At 42.9% G+C, this 24,679-nt stretch overlaps 1 pseudogene; it reads right to left on the bottom strand.

Moving 5' to 3' along the window:
• Positions 1-13,786: 13,786 nt before the first annotated feature.
• Positions 13,787-20,681, bottom strand: LOC148141074 (putative G protein-coupled receptor 139; annotated as a pseudogene).
• Positions 20,682-24,679: the final 3,998 nt, after the last annotated feature.

Here is a 24,679-nt window from a genome sequence, read left to right as displayed (position 1 = left end):
TTGTGGAGTGATTGAGAAAGTAGAAGTTAAGTCAAGTAAGTGTTTTAGGATGAACTGGTAGGGCCAGGTCAATAAACATGGTGGGACTGGTGGTTTGAAGTGTTATTTATGTTAACAAAAGGACAATTGCAGGTAAAACAGATGCGCTTAGAACCTGGGTTATAACATGGAACTGCATTACTATAACCATTACAGAAACTTAGTTGAGAGAAGGGCAAGTCGACATTTCAACATTTCACAGTTTAGAAGTGAGAAAGAGGGATGTAAAAGTTGTGGAGACGTTGCATTCCTGAGTAAAGAAAATGTCACATGCATGAAGAGATGACATCTTGGAGGGCTCATCTAGTGAGGCCATGTGGGTAGAACTCAGGAATAAGAAAGATGCAATCACTCTGATTCTATAGACCCTCCATTAGACAGAGGGGACAGATGTGTTATCAGAACATGGAAATATGTAAAAGTAGGTGATATTAAAATTCCCAGTATTCATTGAGGCTCCCTTATATCTGGGACCTTAGACGGGGAAGGACTTTTCAGGTGCATCCAGGAGACTTTTGTAAAAAGAATGTGTAGTCAGTTCAACTCTATAATTGGCAGCACTAAATCTTGTATTGAGAAATGAGCTTGACCAGATGGTCAAAGTTTCAGTGGGGCAAGGAGAGGTGCATTTTGTGAACAGTGATCAAGATTTAAGATAGCTAAGGACAAGAATAAGACTAAAATAAGACATATTGGTACTTCCAGAAGAAGAACATAGTTTAGGTATGTTGAGATTGTTGTTGGGAAAGTCATCAGCCTTGGAGTCAGAGTCGGGGTTCAATGACAGAGTTTATTGTATAAGGGAATACCGGAGTTCCGGGAGAGAAAGACACCAACAGCATCGTGGTCAGCTGTGAATTTTCTCTCAACCTGGAACACACGTCAAGATACTTTTCTACATTTTGTGATATAATAGGTCAGTGATGAGGTTATTGTCTCTGTAACATAGTTTGTTTGCTGTCAGGAGAAAGTGAGGTCTGCAGATGCTGGAGATCAAAGTTGAAACTTTATTGCTGGAACAGCACAGCAGGTCAGGCAGCATCCAGGGAACAGGAGATTCGACGTTTCGGGCACAGGCCCTTCTTCAGGAATGAGCAGAGAGTGTTCAGCAGGAGAAGATAAAAGGTAGGGAGGAGGGACTTGGAGGAGGGGCGTTGGAAATGTGATAGGTGGAAAGAGGTCAAGGTGAGGGTGATAGGTCGGAGTAGGATGGAGGCGGAGAGGTCAAGAAGAAGACTGCAGGTCAGGAAGGCGGTGCCGGGCTGGAGGGATTCGGCTGAGACAAGGTGGGGGGAGGGGGGATGAAGAAACTGGTGAAGCCCAAGTTCATCCCCTGTGGTTGGAGGGTTCCCAGTCGGAAGATAAGACGCTCCTCCTCCGACCATCGCGTTGTTGTGGTTTGGCGGTGGATGAGTCCAATGACCTGCATATCCTCGGTGGAGTGGGAGGGGGAGTTGAAATGCTGTGCTACAGGGTGGTTGGGTTGGTTCGTCCGGGTGGCCCAGAAGTGCTCTCTGAATCGCTCCGCAAGTAGGCGGCCTGTCTCCCCAATATAGAGGAGGCCACACCGGCTGCAGCGGATGCAGTAGATGATGTGGGTGGAGGTGCAGGTGAATCTGTGGCGGATATGGAAGTTTCCTTTGGGGCCTTGGAGAGAAGTGAGGGGGGAGGTGTGGGCGCAAGTGTTGCACCTCCTGCGGTTGCAAGGGAAGGTGCCGGGAGTGGAGGTTGGGTCGGTGGGGGGTGTGGATCTGACAAGGGAGTCGCGGAGGGAGTGGTCTCTACGGAAAGCTGATAGGGGAGGGGAGGGAAATATATCCTTGGTGCTGGGGTCTGTTTGGAGGTGGCGGAAGTGACGGCGGATGATGCGCTGTACATGGAGATTGGTGGGGTGGTAGGTGAGGACCAGTGGGGTTCTGTCCTGGTGGCGGTTGGAGGGGCGGGACTCAAGGGCGGAGGAGCGGGAAGTGGAGGAGATGCGGTGGAGGGCACCGTCGACCACGTCGGGGGGGAAATTGCGGTCCTTGAAGAAGGAGGCCATCTGTGTTGTACGTATTTTGAACTGGTCCTCCTGGGAGCAGATGCGGCGGAGACGAAGGAATTGGGAGAATGGGATGGCGTTTTTACAGGGGGCAGGATGGGAGGAGGTGTAGTCCAGGTAGCTGTGGGAGTCGGTTGGTTTGTAGTAGATGTCCGTGTTGATTCGGTCGCCTGAGATAGAAACAGAAAGGTCTAGGAAGGGGAGGGAGGAGTCCGAGACTGTCCAGGTGAATTTGAGGTCGGGGTGGAAGGTGTTAGTGTAGTGGATGAACTGTTCAACCTCCTCGTGGGAGCACGAGGTAGCGCCGATACAGTCATCAATGTAGCAAAGGAAAAGATGGGGGGGTGGGGCCAGTGTAGTTGCGGAAGATGGATTGTTCCACATACCCTACGAAGAGGCAGGCATAGCTGGGGCCCATGCGGGTGCCCATGGCTACTCCTTTTGTTTGGAGAAAGTGGGAGGATTGGAAAGAAAAGTTGTTCAGGGTGAGGACCAGTTCGGTCAGTCGAAGGAGGGTGTCGGTGGAAGGGTACTGGGTGGTACGGCGGGAAAGGAAGAAGCGGAGTGCTTTGAGTCCTTCGTGATGGGGGATGGAGGTGTACAGGGACTGGATGTCCATGGTGAAGATGAGGCGTTGGGGACTGGGGAAGCGGAAATCCTGGAGGAGGTGGAGGGCGTGGATGGTGTCACGAACGTAGGTGGGGAGTTCTTGGACTAATGGGGACAGGACCGTGTCGAGGTATGCCGAGATGAGTTCGGTTGGGCAGGAGCAGGCTGAGACGATGGGTCGTCCGGGGCAGTCAGGTTTGTGGATTTTGGGCAGGAGGTAGAAGCGGGCGGTGCGGGGTTGTGGGACTATGAGGTTGGAGGCGGTGGATGGGAGGTCCCCTGAGGTGATGAGGTTATGGATGGTCTGGGAGATGATGGTTTGGTGGTGGGGGGTGGGGTCATGGTCAAGGGGACGGTAGGAGGAGGTATCTGCGAGCTGGCGTTTGGCCTCAGCGGTGTAAAGGTCAGTGCGCCAAACAGTTGTTTGCTGTCAACATTGTAAAATCATTGATAGTTTCGGTGCAGTTATTGTCAGTTCCAGTGCAGACATTGTCAGTTTTCAATGTCTGTGCGGAAGCCCATTGCTGTAGTAATGGGACAATCACTCTTCCTGAGAAGGACGATAACTGCAGCCTTGGCTATTATCACTCTGTATTGCGTCCATATTAAAGTGTTAGCATTTCAATCGAAGGTGTTGGCTGGACCCAGACACTTCGGCGGGCAGTATATGCTACTCATGTGTATTCTCTTCCCCACCGGCCTTAAACTCATCAACTAGGTTGTGGGTGCATTGTGCTAGCATTCTGGTGGCCCCAGGCCGTGTCAGTGTTTGCTGTGCTGTCTCTCTCCCGTATTGTGGTCCAATGGCCATCTTGTGTGTTGTGTGCCTAGTGTCAACCTGCCCCATGCCATCTCCCACTTCAATATTCTCGGGTTTGTTGCTTTTATGAAGGGCGATGGGTTAAAAACACTAAGACAAATAAACCCTCATGACCTGAAGTAATTTATTCCAGAATCCTCAGTGGGGCAAGAGAGGAGATTGTTGGATGAAAGTATTAAATTGGGGTAAGGTTAATTATAATAATATTAGGCAGGAACTGGAGAAATTAGATAAGGTGTGGCTGTTTGAGGGCATACTCACATCTGACATGTGTGAATATCTTAAAGTCCAGCTGCTCAGAGATCAAGACCAGCATGGTCCTGGGAGAATGAAAAATAAGGATGGGAAACCTGAATGACAAGAGATATTGAAGTTTCGTAAAAAGAAAAGGAAGTATATGCAAGTTTTAGAAAATTGAAATCACACTAGGCACTTGAGGAGTATAAAAGAAGCAGGAAAGAACTTAAACAATGAATTAGGAGCCATGACATGTCCTTGCTAAGAAGGATTAAAGAGAGTATCGAAGCATTTTATACATATATGAGGGCAAGAGTGTAGCTAGGGAAAGGGTTGACCTATTGAAGAACAAAGGAGGGAATAGATGGGTTCCGTACAATAATTACGTGCAACATTGACGTCATTATTGGCCACATCCCCCAATCTGTATATCCAATTCAGTAAACACATGGATAGTCCTAAATCTTCCCATAATCTCATGATGTCCACCAGATACCTTCACCACCTGTCTGATAGTTAAGGACAGTTATACTCCTTTCAGACATTAGCTGGCTGTATCACAATAATTGAAAATAATCTGCATACTTACTTAACACTTAGATCTTTACCAAATTCTGTAAGGCAATTTACATGTCTGACCAACATTATTACAGAAGATAGGAAAGAATATTAATTTCTATCAATTGTTATGAAGTCTATAAAATCAATTCTGATATAAAATTGTTCAAATTCAGAGACACAGCTGACAATTTGATAAGAACCCCTCTCTCACTTCAGCCTGAGAGATCAAACAATCTCTCTGACTTGCAGTTGTAGTCACAACCTCCACTGCTCATATTATAAGTGAGTTTTAAACCAGAGTTTAGTTCTTGAACAAATCTTTGTATTCTTTCTATAACTAACTTTCTCCTCTTAGTAGAAAACATCGATTAAATTTCTTGATAAGGGTGAAATTCAATCACTTTACAACTTTACCAAGTCATTAAAAAAAGACTTGTTTAGATTCCACAAATAACTAAGTGACAAAAGCACATCTTCACTTTGTGATTTGTAAGCTGAATTTGTCACTCTTGATCATTGGTTGTAAGTATTTGTTCATCTATATCTACACTTAATCTTTAATTGTTTCTCTAGCCACACTCTTAGTCTCTCTTTTTACAACCTTCCTCTGCCCTCCTCCTGTGCCAATGGTCTTTCAGAGGTCATGTTTGTATAATGTTTTGCTATATCTTCCCTAACAATGCAGTGGGTCTCTCTGTCTGCCGACAAATATTTGCTCAAGGAATGCAACTTACCTTTTCTCAATAATTTGGTATTTGAATTCCTAATTTTGCAATTACCTAAAAAGTTTAAATACTGTCAGGATCAGAATTTTCCTCCTACTTTTTAACTAAATAATAATCTTGGGACTGTGGCTAAACTAGGTCATTCGAGAATGCCCCTTATTAAAATGTTTATTTGTTTAGAACTGCCTGTTTACGGAAACCTGACTAAATTCCTCAACCTTTCTTCCTACCGAGAATCCTATTTTCTCTAGTATCTCCACAAAGAGACTACAAGTCTAGCTGTGAATACCTGCTATATGTAGATGTAAATCCCTTTCAGTCATTTTGTGTCAACTGAAACACCACAGGTGGCTATCTTGTCAACTTTGCTACAACAGAGTATAAATCGAATAAATGCAAGGTGATTCATTTGGTCAAAGCAGAAAGAATGTATACAATAAATGGCAGAATCCTAAGCAGCATTAACATTCAGAGGGATCTTGAGATGCAAATCTATAGTTCCCTGAATGTGGCAATACAAGTCATAGAGTCACAGAATCATAAAGATGTTCGGGTCCAATTCATCCATGCCAACCAGATATCCTAAATTAATCAAGTTGCATTTGCTAGCACTTGGCCCATATCCTTCTAAACCCTTCCTATTCAAATGCCCATCCAGACGCCTTTTAAATGTTGTTATTGTGCCAGCCTCCACCACTTATGATGATGATGATGATGTTGAACAATTTCAGAGGATAATGAACAGTTGGCTAAATGAGCCAACAGATGGATTTCAATGCAAAGAAATGTGAGATAATGCAGTTTGGTAAAATAAGTGTGGACAGACAATACAAGATATTGGCCATGGTAAATGCACAGCTACAGCGATAGGGTAGGGGGGATTTGTGTGGTTGGAGTGCTTTTCAGAGGGTTGGGATGGACCCAATGGGCGGAATGGCCTGCATCACATTGTAGCGATTCTATGATTCTATACGGTGGTTCAGTGGTTAGCACTACTGCCTCACAGCACCAGGGACCCGGGTTCAATTCCAACCTCAGGCAACTGTCTGTGTGGAGTATGCACATTTTCCCCATGGCTGAGTGGGTTTCCTTCGGGTGCTCTGGTTTCCTCCTACAGTCCAATGATGTGCAGGTTGGGTGAATTGGCCATGCTAAATTGTCCATAGTGTTCAGGGATGTATAGGTTAGGAACATTAGTCAGAGGTAAATATAGGGTAGGGGATTGGGTCTGGGTGTGTTACTCTTTGGAGGGTCGGTGTGGACTTGTTGGGCCGAAAGGCCTGTTTCCACGCTGTAGGGGATTCTAATTCAATAATTCTAAGTTCAGAGGTACTACTTAAGGGAGAATATAGGAACAGAGGAATCCCAACTTTCAAGTACATAATTGTCTGTATGTGGCCAGGAAATTGAAGCTTTTTGTTAAGAAAGCTTATAGTTTATAACAGAGGCATAGAGTATAAAAGCAAGGAAGTGATGCTACACATTGACAAATCATTGGTCAGACCACACTAGGAATATTGTGTTCAGTTCTGACCACTTAATCTCAGAGAAGAGAATAAGAGGTGACCTTAATGAGGTATTCAAAACAATGAACAATTTTGACAGGGAAAAAAAGGATATTCCCTTTCCACTAATTGGTCGTAAACAAAGGTTACAATTTCAAAGTGGTCAGCAGAGCCAGGAGGGAGATGAGGAGAAACTTCTTTATTCAAAGTGTTGCTCGGATTTGAAAAACATTTCTCCTGGAAGAGAGCTGAAGGTGGATTCCATACTAGCTTTCAAAAGAGATTTGGCTATGTATTTGAAAGTGGGTGAATTTAGAGTGCTATCGAGATAGAGCTGGAGAAAGCGATTAGCTGGGTAGCTCTTTTGGAATCTGACAGAGAAACGATGGATCTGAACCCTTCTGTAAAATTCTATGATCTATAAGGAAATACCACAAGAAAAATATCAGTTGGTTCTGAGAATATACTGATGTTCAGAAGATCATTGTGGTAAAATTAGGAGAGTATAGATCTTGGGGAGATTGGATATTTGTGCACTGTATTAGACATCTAGGGTTTACAGGAGATTGGAAATAATGAGAGGATAAAGATCAAAGTGTCAAGTATGTGATTGCAATTGCCAGTGGTTGCAGATACTGGTATAACATGAAGACAGTGATCCATTTGATCACCTGGCAGATTAAGAGGAGTGTAAGAGGGAAGTGTAATGCTGAGGGAAAAGTCAGTAAAACGGTTAAAGTGGATATAACAGGTCATTTGCAAGACAAATAACTCCTGGATTAAATAGGCCTTGTCTGACTTTTGATGTTGGTTGTTGCTGTCAGATGCAGGATGCCAAGATGTAGGAACTCAACCTTCCAGCCAGAGTTTTGGTGGCTGGTTTGTATCTCCAGGAATCTTTCTGAAGTAGCGAACAGATTCCCTTTACCAATTTCTGCTCGGCCCAGTCAGTAACATAGACGTGAAAGTGGAATTGGAAAATAATTTTTTAGATTAGATTCCCTACAGTGTGGAAACAGGCCCTTTGGCCCAACAAGTCCACACCAACCCTCCGAAGAGTAACCCATACAAATTCATTCCCCTCGCCTATAAATACCCCCTGACTAATGCACCTAACACTGTGGGAAATTTAGCACGGCCAATTCACCTGGCCTGCACATCTTTGGATTGTGAGAGGAAACCAGAGTACCTGGAGGAAACCCACGCAGACACAGGGAGAACGTGCAAACCTCACACAGTCACCCAAGGCCCGGGTCCCTCGCGCTATGAGGCAGCAGTGCTAACCACTAGCACTAGCATTGTCATTGGATTTAATTTTACCATTTCATTGCAGTTACATATAACAAAATGTTTCTTTTAAAATTCCTCTATGTGCGTGGATCAGATTCTGTCTTTTTGCTCGAGTCCCTCTAGGATTCAAATTATATCATGTCCCCTACCATGTATGAACCGGAAAGAAAATATTTGTTCCATTTCCACTTAAATTTATCATTACATATTCATTTTTATGTATGTTCACAGCATAATTTGTGCTAAAAAGGAATCACTGGAAATAAATATTCTGCAACAAAATTATTTGAACTTGATACTTCAGATAAAATGAAGGCCCACTAAGCATAATTTCCACTGAATGTATATCAAGGAAATGCATTACTCTGAACAACATTGCATAAGTTTGTACACATGAACATCACTAGACCATGGACTATGTCCCTCTTTAGCAGCAACTTCATGGCATTTATCGCAGAATATATCCAAAAGCCATCTTGATCATGTGATTATTATTTGTTCCTGATATTTCATTCATTGAAGTGGTCACTATATTTAGTATGCTAACCGTTATCTCTAACTAGCATTGACTAGCATCGTGGGCGGCACGGTGGCGCAGTGGTTAGCACTGCTGCCTCACAGCGCCAGAGACCCGGGTTCAATTCCCGCCTCAGGCGACTCTCTGTGTGGAGTTTGCACGTTCTCCCCGTGTCTGCGTGGGTTTCCTCCGGGTGCTCCGGTTTCCTCCCACAATCCAAAAATGTGCAGGTTAGGTGAATTGGCCATGGTAAATTGCCCGTAGTGTTAGGTGAAGGGGTAAATGTGGGGGAATAGGTCTGGGTGGGTTGCGCTTCGGCGGGTCAGTTGGACTTGTTGGGCCGAAGGGCCTGTTTCCACACTGTAATCTAATCTAATCTAAAAAAAAAGGTGGTGCTGTTGAGCTGTTGCAGTCCATAAGTGTAGGTAGAGAAATCCAGCTGTTAATATCCCAGTGTGACTCAGGAGTGAGTTCAAGATTCTGACAACCCACTAAGTGAGAAAGATTTTCCTCGCATCTCCTCTAAACCTTCTGTCCCTTATTTTAAATTTGTTATTCATCTGTCCATCTCGGGAAATATTTCTTCATGTCTTACCTATCTCTGCCCTCATAGTTTTGCACATCTCAATCATGTCCTTCTTAATCTCCACTGCTCTAAGGTGAACAACCTCAGTCTATCCACTCTCTCTTCATCAGTGTAATTCTCAGGCCCAGTCCACACCCTGGTAAATCTTCCATACACTATCTCCAGTCTTAGCATGTCTCTCCTACAATACAAAGAACTGCAGATCATACCCTAGCTGTGGTCTAACCAAAGTTTTATACAGGTTCAGCATAACCTCCCTGCTCTTTGGTTTTATGCCTAAACTGATAAATGCACGTATACCATATGCTTTCTTAAAACACTGAAAGAACTTGTCCAGATACTTTAAGAGCTGAAAATGTGTTGCTGGAAAAGAGCAGCAGGTCAGGCAGCATCCAAGGAGCAGGAGAATCGACGTTTCGGGCATGCTCCTTGGATGCTGCCTGACCTGCTGCGCTTTTCCAGCAACACATTTTAGCTCTGATCTCCAGCATCTGCAGTCCTCACTTTCTCCCAGATACTTTAAGGACCTGGTATACATGCATACCAATGTTCCACTAATCCTCAGTGCTTCCAACGATCCTACCATTCATCATGCATTCCCTTGTCTTTTCCCCTTCCCAAGTTCATTGCACCACATTTGTCCTCCTGTGGTCTACGACTATGCTCCTCACAATTTTCCACTCCAACATTTTTTGCAACATCTGAGAACTTACTGATCAACACTCCTATACTCACGTCTAAATTATCTTTGGACTGTGAGAGGAAACTAGAGCACCCAGTGGAAATTCAAGCAGACATGGGGAGAATGTGCAAACTCTGCACAGTTGCCCAAGGTGGGAATTGAACCTGGGTTCCCGGTGCAGTGAGACAGCAGTGCTAACCACTGAGCTATCGTGCCGTCCTCTCAACCATCACCCTCTACTTCCTGCCACTCATTCAATGTGGATTCTATTGCCAAATGTTTTTGGATCCCATGGACAGATAGCTGTGATACAAGTCTCCCATATGGGACCTTATCAAAAGGCTTGTTAAAGTCCATCAGGCTATATCAAATACAGTGCCCGTATCTGCACACCTTGTTACCTCTTCAAAAAATTAATCAAGTTGGCCAGACATGATCTCTCCTTAAGAAAACCATGATGACTGTTCTTTCTTAATCCCGACCTCACCAAATGCAGATTAATTCTGACTCTCAGACTTGTTCCCAGTCTTTTTCCCACCACAGAGTTTAGACTGTAGTTTCCGGGTTTATGTCCTGCTCGCTTCTCAAACAATGGTTGTCCTCAATCCTCTGGCACCTTCAGTTCTCTGAAAGTGGAGACATAGACAGGGCAGACAAGAAGGCCTTTGGTACACTGGTCTTTATCAATCAGGGCACTGAGTATAGACGTTGGGAAGCTATGTTGCAGCTATGCAGGACATTGGCGAGGCTGCACTTAAAGTATTTTGTTCAGTTTGGTCACTTTGCAATAGGAGCGTTATTATTAAACTGGAAAGCGTGCAGAAGGAATTTACAAGGATGTTGCCTGGACTCAATGGTCTGAGTTATAAGGAGAGGTTGGACAAGCGAAGACTTTTTACTTTAGATTGAGGAAGGGGCACATAATAGAGGTGTAAAAGATCATGAAAAGCATGGATAGAGTGAATGCACTCAGTCTTTTTCCTAGGGTTGGGGATTCAAGGACTAGAGGGCATTCAGTTTAAGGTTACAGAGGTAGCACGGTGACACAGTGGTTAGCACTGCTGCCTCACAGCGCCTGAGACCCGGGTTCAATTCCCGCCTCAGGCGACTGACTATGTGGAGTTTGCACGTTCTCCCTGTGTCTGCGTGGGTTTCCTCCGGGTGCTCCGGTTTCCTCCCACAGTCCAAAAAGATGTGCAGGTCAGGTGAATTGGCCATGCTAAATTGCCCGCAGTGTTAGGTAAGGGGTAAATGTAGGGGTATGGGTGGGTGGCGGGTCGGTGTGGACTTGTTGGGCCAAAGGGCCTGTTTCCACGCTGTAATGTAATCTAAGAATAATATGGAACCTGAGAGGCAACATATTTTTTACACAGAGGGTGGTATGCATACGTGATAAGCTGCCAGTGGAAATTTTTGAGGTGGGTATATTAACAAGATTTAAAAGGCATTTGTTCAAGTACAAGGATTAGAAGGATATGGGCCAAGTTGCAGAGAAATGGGGTTAGCAATGATGGACATTTTGATCAGTATGGACCAGTTTTGGCCAGAGGGCCTATCTCCATGCTGTCGGACTCTATGACTCTATGACCAGAGAAATTGAAATTTTTGCAAGTGTCCGCATTATTTTCTCCCCTACTCAACAACCCAAGATATATTTCATCCATCCCTTGTTCTTTTTCTATTTTATGCCTGCTAAAGAAGTTTGCACATTCTCCCCGCGTCTGCGTGGGTTTCCTCCAGGTTTTCCGGGTTCCTCTCACAGCCTAAAGATGTGCTGCTTCGGTGAATTGGCCATGATAAAAGTCGATAGTGTTCAGGGATGTGTAGGTTAGGTGCATGAGGCAGGGGAAATCTAGGAGTAATAGGGTAGGGGAATGGGTCTGGGCGGGATACTCTTCAGAGGGTCGGTGTGGAGTTGTTGGGCAAAATAGTCTGTTTCCACTGTGTAGGGATTCTATTCTCTGATTCTAAACCACTCAGAATCCCTTCTTTGTCGATGCTAATTTTAAAAGTTGCATCATAGACATTTCCCATGATTGCTTTACCTCTATGGTCCACTAGTGAACACTATCCCAAAGTATTCATTTAAAATGCTACCTATTCCCTGGCTCTATGCACAAATTGCCACTGATGTCCTCATTTTCCTTAGTCCGTAATGGGTGCAACTCTTCCCTTCTTTATAATTTTACTCTTAGTGTACCTGTGAATCAATGCAAATAGTAATAGACTACTAGTTGTTAGTTTTAGCTTGAAAGGGCATGTTGTGTATTGGAGAAAACTGACTGTGAAAACTTCTTGAAGTACATTTAGTTGGAGATATAAGCCAATGAGAACTGGTCATTCTTTTCCCCATAAAAATCTGCGAGATATAAACCTGTAAATGGTTATTTTAAAAACAGTCAATCCTGTATGGTTGAGAAAGCAAACTACTTACATTCCTTGAGGAAGAAATGCTTACTTTATTTGAACAACATGAGCTGCTGTCGCCAACAAAGAGGACAGATAAGTTACTGTACATGGGAATGTCTGAATGGAAAGTACATTTGATTCAAGGTCAGAGCATAAAATTAAAACTTTGCAGCTTTCAGGATCTTTATTACATTTGTCTTATTGCAACAAAGGGAAAGAAGTGAAGTTGCCATAGTCCGACTGAACCAGAGGGCTGCTCTCTCAAAGAACCACCAGTTTAACCTGAGGAGCACCAGGCCTCAGGCAAAGTGAGAAGTTCAGAAGGAGACCACAGTGGCTCACTGGCTGACTCACAGCACCAGGAACCCAGCTTCGATTCCAGTGTTAGGTGACTGTGTGGAGTTTCCATGTTCTCCCCGTTTCTTTGTGGATTTCCTCCAGGTGTTCTGGTTTCCTCCCAAGGTCCAAAGATGTGTAGGTTAGTTGGATTGGCCATGCTAAATTGCCCTGTAGTGCACGGGGATGTGTTAGCTAAATGCAGGATTATGGGGCTAGGTTAGGCCTGGCTGGGATGTTCTTCAGAGGGTCATGCAGACTTGTTGGGTCGACTGGCTTATTTCTGCATCGTGAGGCACCTGTGAGGCTGTGTAAGAATTAAAACATGCTGTTGACATCATCCTTGCAATCTAACCATCCAATCAATTGAACTAATTGAAGTCCTATTGGAAGTATTGGAAGAAACTAAAAACAGAAATAAACACCAGACAATGAACTATTCTGGAAGAAGAAGAGGCTAACCTGAGTATTTATTTGTTAGATGCTGAGCATGCAGATTTAATTATGGTTAAATAAGGGAATATAAGGTTCTCCCAATAAATGCTAAGTATCTCTGTTACACAGTGGAAGACATGAAACACCTCAGGATTGGTTAAACATGAAGAGGAAGAAGAGAAGGTAGAAATTATCAGCATCATCATCATCACATTACAAAGAAGCACACCCAACAACTTGACTCCTTGGATCTCAAAATGAATCTGTGGAGATGATGAAAGCTGCATTTGTAACATGCAATATATCTGAAATTCTGAAGCTCTAGTCCAGCTAAAATATCATTTTATCATCACTGCCTCCCCCTTTGAGCTATGCCTACTGAGCAATGCTTTCTGTACATCGAGTAAAATTGAGCAAACTTCATTTGCTGTTGTTCTGTAGCTTAGGTGTAACCTAAGTTTCCATTACATGTGAGAGTGCTGATTTTATTTGCTATTCTGAAGGTCAAAAAGTCTGTGTTTCCTTGTAGAGAGACACAAAATTATGGTGAGTGGGGATTATACTACAAATGTCAGTCAGAGCTATACAACAGTCAACGTTCATCAGCTGGGGGACCTGGGCCATGTGTTTATAAAAGCAGGAAGTGCTGAAAACCTTTGCTGATCACCCTACTCAGAGATGTTAGTACACACTGCTCAAGCAGGTGGGACTTGAGTTCAGACCTCCTGGGTCAAAGGTAGAACCATTACCACAATGACCCAAGAACCCTTTCTCATGGCTACCAATAATTTTCAAATGAATGAATAGTAGCTGCTATTGATTAATACTGGAGAGTCATTCCCAGTGCATTAAGTCCTTTAATGTGATAGATGTGGTGGCAATTGTCATTGATCTGCAAAATGACCATCTTCAGTGATATACACAGAGGTCATAATACAGAGACACTCACTGAACAACCTGAGTCAATGCTGAGCAGGACATGCAACAGAGTTGCTCAGGTGGCCATTAAGACTATGCCAAACATAATGCAAGGCATCATTGACTTAATATGTTGGACTTTTTTGGTTTCTTTTTTATTATTTAGTTTTACAATTGAAGAGAAAAGGATATTTGATAATAATCGTCATTTGTTCTCTAAATTTGGTCTGCGTCACAGCATAGATGCATGTATTTGTGCAACAACTGAGCAGTTGCAAAATAAATCCTATTTCTCTTATAAACTTTGGTAGCATTACAACTTTATATCCCAAATAACGCATTCTTTCTAATACAGAATATACCAGCAGCATGACCCACAAGATTATGAAATTGGCTGAGATAACAAAGAGCAAAATTATAGATTTCTTGCGAGTCTTCATCTCCAAGTCTTCCTGTTTTGACCCACTGCTATTACCGCAAAGTCTTCTCCGTGCTCTGTTGGCAACTACAATATGCCTGACGGTTAAAGCATTTAACAACAAAATCAGAACAAATGGGACACCAGGGGTGAAAATATGATGGAAGAGCTCAACTGTTGCCCAGACTGTTGATTCCAAATAGTCCCATCTTACAAAACAAAACCAGGGAAAGTTGCTCAGTAAATATTCAGCTGTAAATATGAAAAACCAAAACACATTCTTTAAACAGCTCAGCACAGTCACTGTTCCCAGGACCTTAAATGCCACTTTTTCAATGCAATATTTGACTTTCAGCGTCTGGCAGCAAATGGCCACAAAGCGATCAAAAGTGAAAACGACAGTGAACCAGACAGAACAGTCTGTGACTGCAAACAGTAGAATTGCATGGATATGACATACAGGGATGGACTTCACAAATATAAACTGTTCATCATAAACAATTGGAATATGCCTCAACATCAGGTCAATGATAATGACCAGGAGATCTGCCACTGCCATGGACACCAGATAACGTGTTGGACATTTGGAGAGACCACAATTTCCTCCAGACAGTATCACAATTGTTAGTGAATTAGCTGCAAAGAAATAAAATAACTTAATCAGACAGAGGATACATTACCAATTTTATTAATGAACCATTGAGATTTGCAAATATGCTTCATTTTCCTGAAATGTTTCAAAATTATTGTACCTGTGACTTGGCTACCTTTTGGATCATGTGATGACCATTTACTTAGATGAAATATTGAATTTCCATTAATATTTGAAACAAATTAACTAAATTGGAACACATAATAAAAGATAAATGCTTGTCAGAATACTCTATTTGCTCTTTCCAGAGCACAAAATGTTAGCTTTGCATGTAACAATGGCATTGGAGAATGAGAGAATTGAAACTGAGTTTACTTTCCGCTATAGGGTTGGAGATATTAATGCGAGCTCCTTCTCCTTATTGTTACCCACTGGCCCTGAGTTATTGGGAGAGGGCTGCTCTCTCTTATGGTTGTTCATTTTAACATGCAATGGCCAAAGAATATGTCTTTAGTCATTGCACTGTTGCTGTTTTGGCAGATTTGAACATGAGCACCTGATGTGGATGAGTCTCCTCAGGAATGATGGCCCTGATGTAGTCAAAGATGACCTACACAATATATATATTCACATTTACCAAGTTCCAATGGAAATCTCTATTTCAGGATCCAAATGGCTGGACTCGAAAATGAAGCAGTGAACAAGGACTTTGAAGGGACTCAATCACATCCCACAAGTAGGAATGCCCCCGCTGAATTCTAGTTCAGCACAAGATCATGATAGGAAGGGGGAGCTGGTGAGGATATATTAGGTCCATAAATTGTTTATAACTTAATATTTTTAAAATTAGCTTACTTTAATAATTTGGCTGTCTTTTATGTTGTCAATTGATAAATGATTTGCTGTTATGTTATAGCGCATGTTATAGTTGTCTTGGTCAACACTGATGTTTCAATGTAATTGGGATTGTTCTGTGTTGTCCTGAGCCACTGTAAGTGGCTCATTGATATTGGAGTAATATGGTGTCTTAAAAATTCTTTCAACAGCATTTAACTTAATAAGGTGATAGATAATGCCAGTATAATGATTATTTGAATGTATTAAACTGACTATATTGTCTTTGCAACAAGGTCTCACTGAATTGTTATCTTTGTGACAGTGATTTACATCAGCTTAACTGAATGATTGAAGCAGTTATTTGGAATGTTTGTACAGGCAACAAATCAGAGATGCTCAGTTTATCATCAGTAATGTGGAGGAGGCAGGGTTATGTTGGGTTAATACTACAGCGAACCTGTACGTTTGTTAATATCTTTAGTCAAAGTACTTACAGTATGAATCTTATTTTCTTTCTCACACCCCTGAACACCTTACAAACTCTCGCCAAGCCAAAATACTTGTGGAGTGCAGGGAGTGAGTTTGTAGTGGTAGCTACTAGAAAAAGGATAAAGAACTGATGTAAACGCTCAGGAACCAAAAATCTACTCTGAGTATAGAATCATAGAATTCCTACAGTTTAGAAGCAGACCCATCGACTCTCTAAAGAGCGCCCCACCCAGACCCAACCTCCTACTTTCTTTCTGTAGGTCTGCATTTCCCATGGCTAATCCACCTAGCCTTCACATCTTTAGACTGTGGAAGGAAACCAGACCACTCAGAGGAAACCCATGCGGAGAATGTGCAAACTCCACACAGAGTGGAATAAAACCTGGGTCCATAGCTCTGTGAGACAGCAGTGCTTCCGACTGAGCCATCGTGCCTCCCAAATGTAATTTTAACAGAATCGATGTTTAACATGCAGTGGAGGCATATCATTCCAAGATTATGACTTTGGTCATTGTGCTGTTGATTCAGGGACAGAATAAAGAATAACCATGACCTGGGATTTTTGGACTTTAAGGTATGCTGTTTAAATTAGTGAGTCTAAGATTCCCACAATAGTAGTGTTAAACACGTGTTGGTTTTTAGTATGTTTATCAGTTCCCTCTGAAAAATTAAAGCCTTGCCTTGCAATTACTGCAGGAGAGTCACTGATGATTTAAAATGTTATCGGTCCTGTTGGAAATTGTAGCAACAAAATAGATCCAATAATTCTTAATTTGGCCAACAGAATAATAATCAGATTGGAATATTTGCAGTATAGGAGCAAAGGACATGATAGAAAATTAAATGTTGGACTGTTCGAGAGGTTCCTTCACCTGTCACTGATCAGCCAGAGCTCAATTATTTCACAAATGTGCACCATGAATATTAGCAGTACAAAATCAAGGGAAGAAGTGAGCATAATTCTCACCACAAGACTTAGAGGGGATGAGCAGCTTTGTAGACTCTCAGGTGAAATGTTTAACATTGTGGATTTTTCCAATAATGAAAAGAATAAAGTTTGTGCGAAGATTTATAGCTCGGGTGCTCGTTGTTGTGGTTCTGTTCGCCGAGCTGGAAGTTTTTGTTGCAAACGTTTCGTCCCCTGGCTAGGCGGCATCATCAGTGCTTGAGAGCCTCCTGTGAAGCGCTTCTTTGAAACGTTTGCAACAAAAAACTTCCAGCTCGGCGAACAGAACCACAACATGAAAAGAATAATTGTACATTGTTCAGGGTATTTTAGCCGGAGATTCTTTCTAATGAAACCTAAAGGATCAATGGCCACTTTGGGCGGCCCGGTGGCACAGTGGTTAGCACTGCTGCTTCACAGCACCTGAGACACGGGTTCAATTCCCACCTCAGGCGACTCTCTGTGTGGAGTTTGCACATTCTCCCCGTGTCTGTGTGGGTTTCCTCTGGGTGCCTCCCACAATCCAGGTTAGGTGAATTGGCCATGCTAAGTTGCCTGTAGTGTTAGGTGAAGAGGTAAACATAGGCAAATGGGTCTGGGTGGATGGCGGGTCGGTGTGGACTTGTTAGGCCGAAGGGCCTGTTTCCACACTGTAATTAATCTAATCTAATCTTTAATGGCCAATAGAAGTGGAGTATAAAATAGATGAATTTCTATTTCTTAAATGTATATTTTGAATTGTTTAATATGTCAGCCCAGTAGTAAATTCAGAAGAGAATAGGAACAGATTTTATAATTTACTTTTGTGGTCTTTTACCAGGCTAACCGCTGTTTCCAATCCACATTATTGGCTTGTACACTGCGGTCCAGGCTACCATTTTATAATTTTCAGAAATATGCAAGGGCAGAAATTTAGAGGAATTGAGAATAAAATTTAAGGGGGGCATTGAGAAGATGTGGGCACTGAGACAGTTACATTGAACGCCAGACCGTTCTAGGCTCACAAAGCCCTATTTGAAGATAAAACTGGATATGGAGCACAAAAACAAACAGGACTTTGTGAAATTTAATAAACATTAAAAAGGTTGATATTAAAAAGCTATAGTTGGCCCATTTTGCCCAAGTGAACTGAATAGTCCAGAAAGGGGGGATGATTTTGAAGAGCGAACAGCTGAGATTTGAGAAAGCAGTTTGGGGAAGAAGGACTTCAGTTACATTTACTGGCTTGTGAAACTGCACTGTTTGCAATAAAATAATGCAACTATTTTTTATTTGTCTGTTGTATCCAAGATTTGTACCTAAGTACTTGTACTTAAGATGTCACCATAAGAGGCAGATATTGTAAAAGCTTTTCACTGTACTTCTAGTATGGAGTACATGACAAAAGAGGCTGTTCTATTCTAGTCTAAAGGAGATTAGACCAGGGTAGAATAGAATGAACTTTCAAATCAACCAGGTCAAACATGATCCCACTGAAAGATAGAACAGCTTCAAGGGGTTGAATGGCCTACTTCTGTTTCAATGTTCCTATTATGAGTGGGTAAGGTGGAATAAAATAAAGAAAAACTATTTGCAATGATTAAAATAAACACAGTGAGAAACAAAAAACATTATTAATTTGAATGTTGAAGGACGACTGGCAATACAAGGATAAGCATAATAATAGGAGAAAGTGAGGTCTGCAGATGCTGGAGATCAGAGCTGAAAATGTGTTGCTGGAAAAGTGCAGCAGGTCAGGCAGCATCCAAGGAACAGGAGAATCGATGTTTCAGGCATAAGCCCTTCTTCAGGAATGAGGGCTTATGCCCGAAACGTCGATTCTCCTTTTCCCTGGATGCTGCCTGACCTTCTGCTCTTTTCCAGAAACACATTTTCAGCTAAGCATAATAATAAGCAACATATCAAGCAATTGGTATACATTTGGAATGCCATCCGTGTTAAAGTAAAGCATACAGTGCTTTTTCTTTCAAATAAAAGTTGGCATTGTATAAAAATTCTAAGTGGAGCAATTTAAATCTGAATGGTACAACTTTCAATCAAACGACCTGATTTGTAGGGCACATAAAACTAGTGAACTTAATATCAGACATTGAGAAAGTCATCTAGAAATAACCACAAAGCATAACAAATAAAGAAGCAGCCAGCAAGAAACTCGAACAATTCTTTAAGACTCAAATGAGTTTTGTGTACAGTTGGGATCACTGATATTTCACAGGGAAACAAAGGATTTGATCAGAAATCAGAATAAACTGACTGGAAAGGCGAAAAGGAATTTGAATCATCAGTGATGTGCAGTGAATAGACAAGCGGGCATTGCAAAATCATGGGGGGCTTCGATCGAGCAAATAAGGTTAATTTGTTGAAACGTCCGGAAGAGTCAGTTGGTGTACAATAAAAATGAAAAATTATTTCAATTGAGGACAACATATTTAGGTCACTGATCAAATTCATGTAAAGCAAGAAATCATTTTATGTTGCTGTTTTTTTAAATGAGTTGTCAGGAATCACGGTGGATGCAGATATATTGGAGAAAGTGAGGACTGCAGATGCTGGGGATCAGAGTCGAGAGTGTGGTGCTGGAAAAGCACAGCAGGTCAGGCAGCATCCGAGTAGCAGGAGAATCAACGTTTCGGGCATAAACCATTGCTGATGAAGGGCTTATGCCCAAAATGTCGATTCTCCTCCTCCTCGGATGCTGCCTGACCTGCTGTGCTTTTCCAGCACCACAGTCTCGACTCTGGATTCAGATGATATATTACTGTGTCTGAAGACAAAGAAATGCCACTGAAGGAGCAGAGCTGTAATTGTGTATTCCTTCCCAGCCATGACTTTCAAAAAAAATGGGAGCCTGATCACAATTGTATGCATGGGGGATAGAAAAGAAGGTCAAAAAAATATACATAAAGGAAGTAAACTGAACCCATTGAGTGAGACAGGGCAGCAGAGGTAGGATCAAAAAGGGAATCACGGAAGAAAGCATTTTGATAGGTATTGAAAAAAGGAAAGGATGCACATCACAGTAGGACAAGGGCAGGAGAATGACAGGAATTGGAGCAGTGAGGTAACACAAGGATGCAATCAAAACATAAAAATATTAGCATTAATCAGGCAATATTCTGGCAGGCATGGTTGATGCTGATATAGCACTGGAAATCAGTTCAACGTCAAATAAACACCAATGTTGTCTATCTGCCTTATCCATGCTCAGCTATTTCCCAGGGAAGAAGAGAATGCTGTTGATGAATAAGCAACCGATATTGTCAAAGGGGATGATTACAATGTACCTAATATTTAGACTTGAAGTACTGAATTGAAAAAGGCATTCCCGATAGTAACAGAAATGACACAGCTAATGAAAGGTAACAATCAGTGTTTACAACGGCTTGTATAATTAATGCTGGGCTCACCAACAACAGCAGCAACAAGGAGATTGCAACAACATTGAAGTAATGTGGCATTACTGAGCGAGAAAGCTCACAGCTCTTACCAGAAGCACCAACAAGAGCTAGTACAGGATAGTAAATCTTTTCAAAAATTCGAAGGAGCAAATATATCCGATTTTCTAATGGCAGGACATCATAATGGGCGGAAAGGTGGTCAAGCTCCCAGGAAAAGCTCCGGATAATAGGTCTAATATCCCAGTGTACTGTTTTCACGTCCCGACCCGTTGCTGTGAAATTCGGATCCATTGTTCAGATATCAAGAAAGGCTGTTGTGACATTCTATTCTGTTGTTTTCAGGTTGTGAGCTATAGTCAAAAAAAAACATTCAACTTATTTTTCTCAGATTCCAAACCATTATAACATTCCCATTAATTGCCAAATTCCCATCCACCTTCTCAATCGCAAAACCTGTAGATCCTTATTAGTGCTGAAGTTGACACTCTCACTGACACTATAACAGAATGCAGTCAGCCTCTAATTAATAGATGAGCAGAACCCTCTAGTGGCATAATTGGGATCCTTAGAGATGTTTATTAATTTCATTTCTGCTGAACAAACTGATCCTCTTAACTCCTTCTAACCCAATCCAGGCGAAAGCAGAGTGTTGATGTGTTATTTTTGAGGGGTTTTCAGGGCAAAAATGGTCAGCATGGAAAAGGCTTGGCCAGAATATTTCTATCATTTTAAAACATCTAAATAGTAGCCGAGATGGTGATTGGGATTACACCTTGTTTTTAAAAACAAAATGTAAAGGAATAAACATACATGAACATTGGTTGTTGAGACCAAAGTCACTGCTAGGAAAACTTGTGGGAGTTTTGTTTCAAGAACATGTATAAGTTGGTCTGAGGGCCTGTTTCCATGCTGTTTGACACTGTGACTCTGTAATATAAGACACAGAGGCAAAACTTGCCCATTCAGCCTATTGTCTCAGCTCTTGTCATTCACTGTGACCATGGCTGATCTGATCATCAGAACCTCCCCCTTCCTCATAACTCCAAATTCCTTTAGTAATTAAAAATCTGTCAATTTCAGCCTCAATAAAGACCCAACATTTGGAGGTGCCTCTGGTGAAGAATTCCAAAGACATACTATTGTCTTGAAATAAGGAAGTCCTGATCATCTCCTCTCATAAATTTCTAAAAACTCTTTCTCGGAGATTATGTCCTGTGGTTCACGATTCTCCCACAGTGGGATACAATCATCCAGTGTCTGTTCAATCAAGCCCCTTCAGGATCACATATATATTTACAGCAATAGGTTCACATCTCATTTACCCAAACTCCAGTATGTGTTCACCCAACCTACTCAATATCACCTTATTAAGAAAGAAACTCTCCAAATTCTGGAGTAACCTGTTGAACCTTTTCTGGACCAAATCCACACCAATAGCACTTTCTTAGATGATAGGACTGGAAGTGTTCATAGTATTCTTATTCTGGCTTAACAAGTGCCTTATTTAGCTTTCGAAATATTTCTCTGTATATATCTTCTACTTACTTTGAAATAAAGGTCTCCACTTGGTTTGACTTCCTTATTGCTTGATTAACTTCTATGCAAGTTGTTCTTTGATTCACATTGAGACCTCCAATCCCTTTGTGCTACAGCTGTCTGCACATGTTTTTTCTCATTTAGTTAATATATAGCTCCTCTATTCCTCATTTCAATGTGCACAACCGCAATATTTACAAAATTATTTCCATGTATTTGTCTACCACTCGAACCTGTCGATATGTACCTGAGGTGCAGTAATTGACCTATATACCATTCTGACAGGGCTCGAAAGACTAGTTGGGTGGAAGTTGTTTCTTCTGGTTAGGGAGTCCAGAATCAGTGTTCAGTATCAGATATTGAATGGGTTATTTGCATCTGAGAGTGGGCAAGCTGTTCAAATTCTCTAACACAGCACATTCTAGCAAGTTGTTCAGTATCACTTCTCCTTCATGACTGCATTCTGACTCTGATTTGTTAGTTCATGGGTTTCTATGTGGTCCTGTAATTTTATTAGAAGAGATTTCTATCTAAAGTTACTAAAATAATTTATACGATGAAGGAGCGGCGCTCTGAAAGTTAGTGTGCTTTCAATTAAACCTGTTGGACTATAACCTGGTGTTGTGTGATTTTTAACTTTGTACACCCCAGTCCAACACCGGCATCTCCGAATCATAATTTATATATGGCTGCCTGTCATTTTGTTTCTTCATCTTTTTGGAATAAGCGTGAAATAACTTCACAAAGGCCGGGATCCCATCACCAAGTCACGCTTTATTTACTTGTACACAGTACACAGAGCCACTCCTAGGATGTCCCAGAATGCCCTGGGGTACACCACAGTCAGCCCGTCCAGCCCTTGAGAGATGGTTGACCACCACCACCAAAACAGTTAAAAACAAATACACTCACTCTACTGAGCGGACTGGGGCAGGGTAAGGGATGCCCACATCCTCCTCAGGAGTGCACCAAAAAGGTTTCTGAACTGCTTATGCTCTATCAGGTCCAGCCCAGGTGCTTGGTGAGCAGTCTGGGCCGAACAGAAGACGAATTCAGACGAGTTCCAGCGGTCAAGCTGGGCTCTATCTTGGTGACTGTGCATTTCCTTGGGCGGCACGGTGGCACAGTGGTTAGCACTGCTGCCTCACAGCGCCAGAGACCCGGGTTCAATTCCCGCCTCAGGCGACTGACTGTGTGGAGTTTGCACATTCTCCCCGTGTCTGCGTGGGTTTCCTCCGGGTGCTCCGGTTTCCTCCCACAGTCCAAAGATGTGCAGGTCAGGTGAATTGACTATGTTAAATTGCCTGTAGTGTTAGGTAATGGGTAAATGTAGGGGTATGGGTGGGTTGCGCTTCGGCGGGTCGGTGTGGACTTGTTGGGCCGAAGGGCCTGTTTCCACACTGTAATGTAATCTAATCTAATAAAAAAAAAATCTAAAAAAAAATCCTTGACAAAGTCCCAGAGTTCCCTTGGGGGATGAGGGGGAGCTCAGTGGGGGTCACTGGGAGTCAAAAATCTCGCTGGAGATGGACTCCGTATCATCCCCAGTGCCCACCACCGAACCCGAACTCTCCTCCTGGCAGTTGCCCACAATCACCGGCCCCACCCCCCGTGGTGAGAGTGAGGGCTTGGCTGGCGCTGCCAGCTGGCCTCAAACCCCCAGCCACCTCACCCCCAGAGTGGTAACTTCCTCAGGACACCCCTTCCCAGAATGCCCTGAGGTTGAGTCATCGGGCGACAGAGGCTTAGGGCCCGGCTCCTCCCCTGACACTGGGACGCCCAAACCTCTGGGAAAAGGTCCTCCCCCATGGCCAAGGCACCCAAAAAGCCATCAGGGAGGGAGGTTAAACATCTTTCTCCCCTCCATTGCATGATGACTCAGCAGGGTTAGAAGTATTACAAGCAGCACCACAGCCTACATGGGGCTGTGGCTCTTCCATGGGGATCGGTGGGATATCGGCAGCAACACAGGGGCTCCGGGAAGGCCAGGTCACGGTGCAGGAAAGGCAGGAGGCACCGCGGGCAAGCCCCCTGGAGAGTGACAGCGCCATTGGTGTACCATGGGGAGTCCTCCCCCTCCTGTCTGGGACCCTGGATGGAGGTGATGGAGTAGTGTGCTGGCAGGTTTTGCATCTTTCACAATTGCAAGATGATATGTTTGATGTATAGACTGGTTGAGTAGAAAGTGAATAGTTTCATCCAAACATAACAAAAACACTGTCCCCCTTGTCCTCAAATACCTGCCCACTCGTCTCCACATCCAACACATCATCCTCAAACACTTTGACCAACTCCAACTCCGTGGGCGGCACGGTGGCACAGTGGTTAGCACTGCTGCCTCACAGCGCCAGAGACCCGGGTTCAATTCCCACCTCAGGCGACTGACTGTGTGGAGTTTGCACGTTCTCCCTGTGTCTGCGTGGGTTTCCTCAGGCTACTCCGGTTTCCTCCCACAGTATAAAGATGTGCAGGTCAGGTGAATTGGCCATGCTAAATTGCCCGTAGTGTTAGGTAAGGGGTACATGTAGGGGTATGGGTGGGTTGCGCTTCTGCGGGCGGTGTGGACCTGTTGGGCCGAAGGGCCTGTTTCCACACTGTAAGTAATCTAATCTAATCTAAACTGGACCTCACTACCAAGAACATCTTTCCCCATCCATCCCTCTCTGCTTTGCACAAGGAGCATTCCCTTGACTAATCCTTGGTTTGCGCCACCTCCCCAATAACTTCCCCTGCAACAATAAAAGATGCAAAAC

Source organism: Chiloscyllium plagiosum, unplaced genomic scaffold, assembly GCF_037043375.1.
Source record: "Chiloscyllium plagiosum isolate Xiang-an unplaced genomic scaffold, Cpla_swu_hap1 HiC_scaffold_35, whole genome shotgun sequence".
In the NCBI taxonomy this organism is placed as follows: Eukaryota; Metazoa; Chordata; class Chondrichthyes; order Orectolobiformes; family Hemiscylliidae; genus Chiloscyllium; species Chiloscyllium plagiosum.
This window is presented reverse-complemented; position numbering and strand designations above follow the sequence as displayed.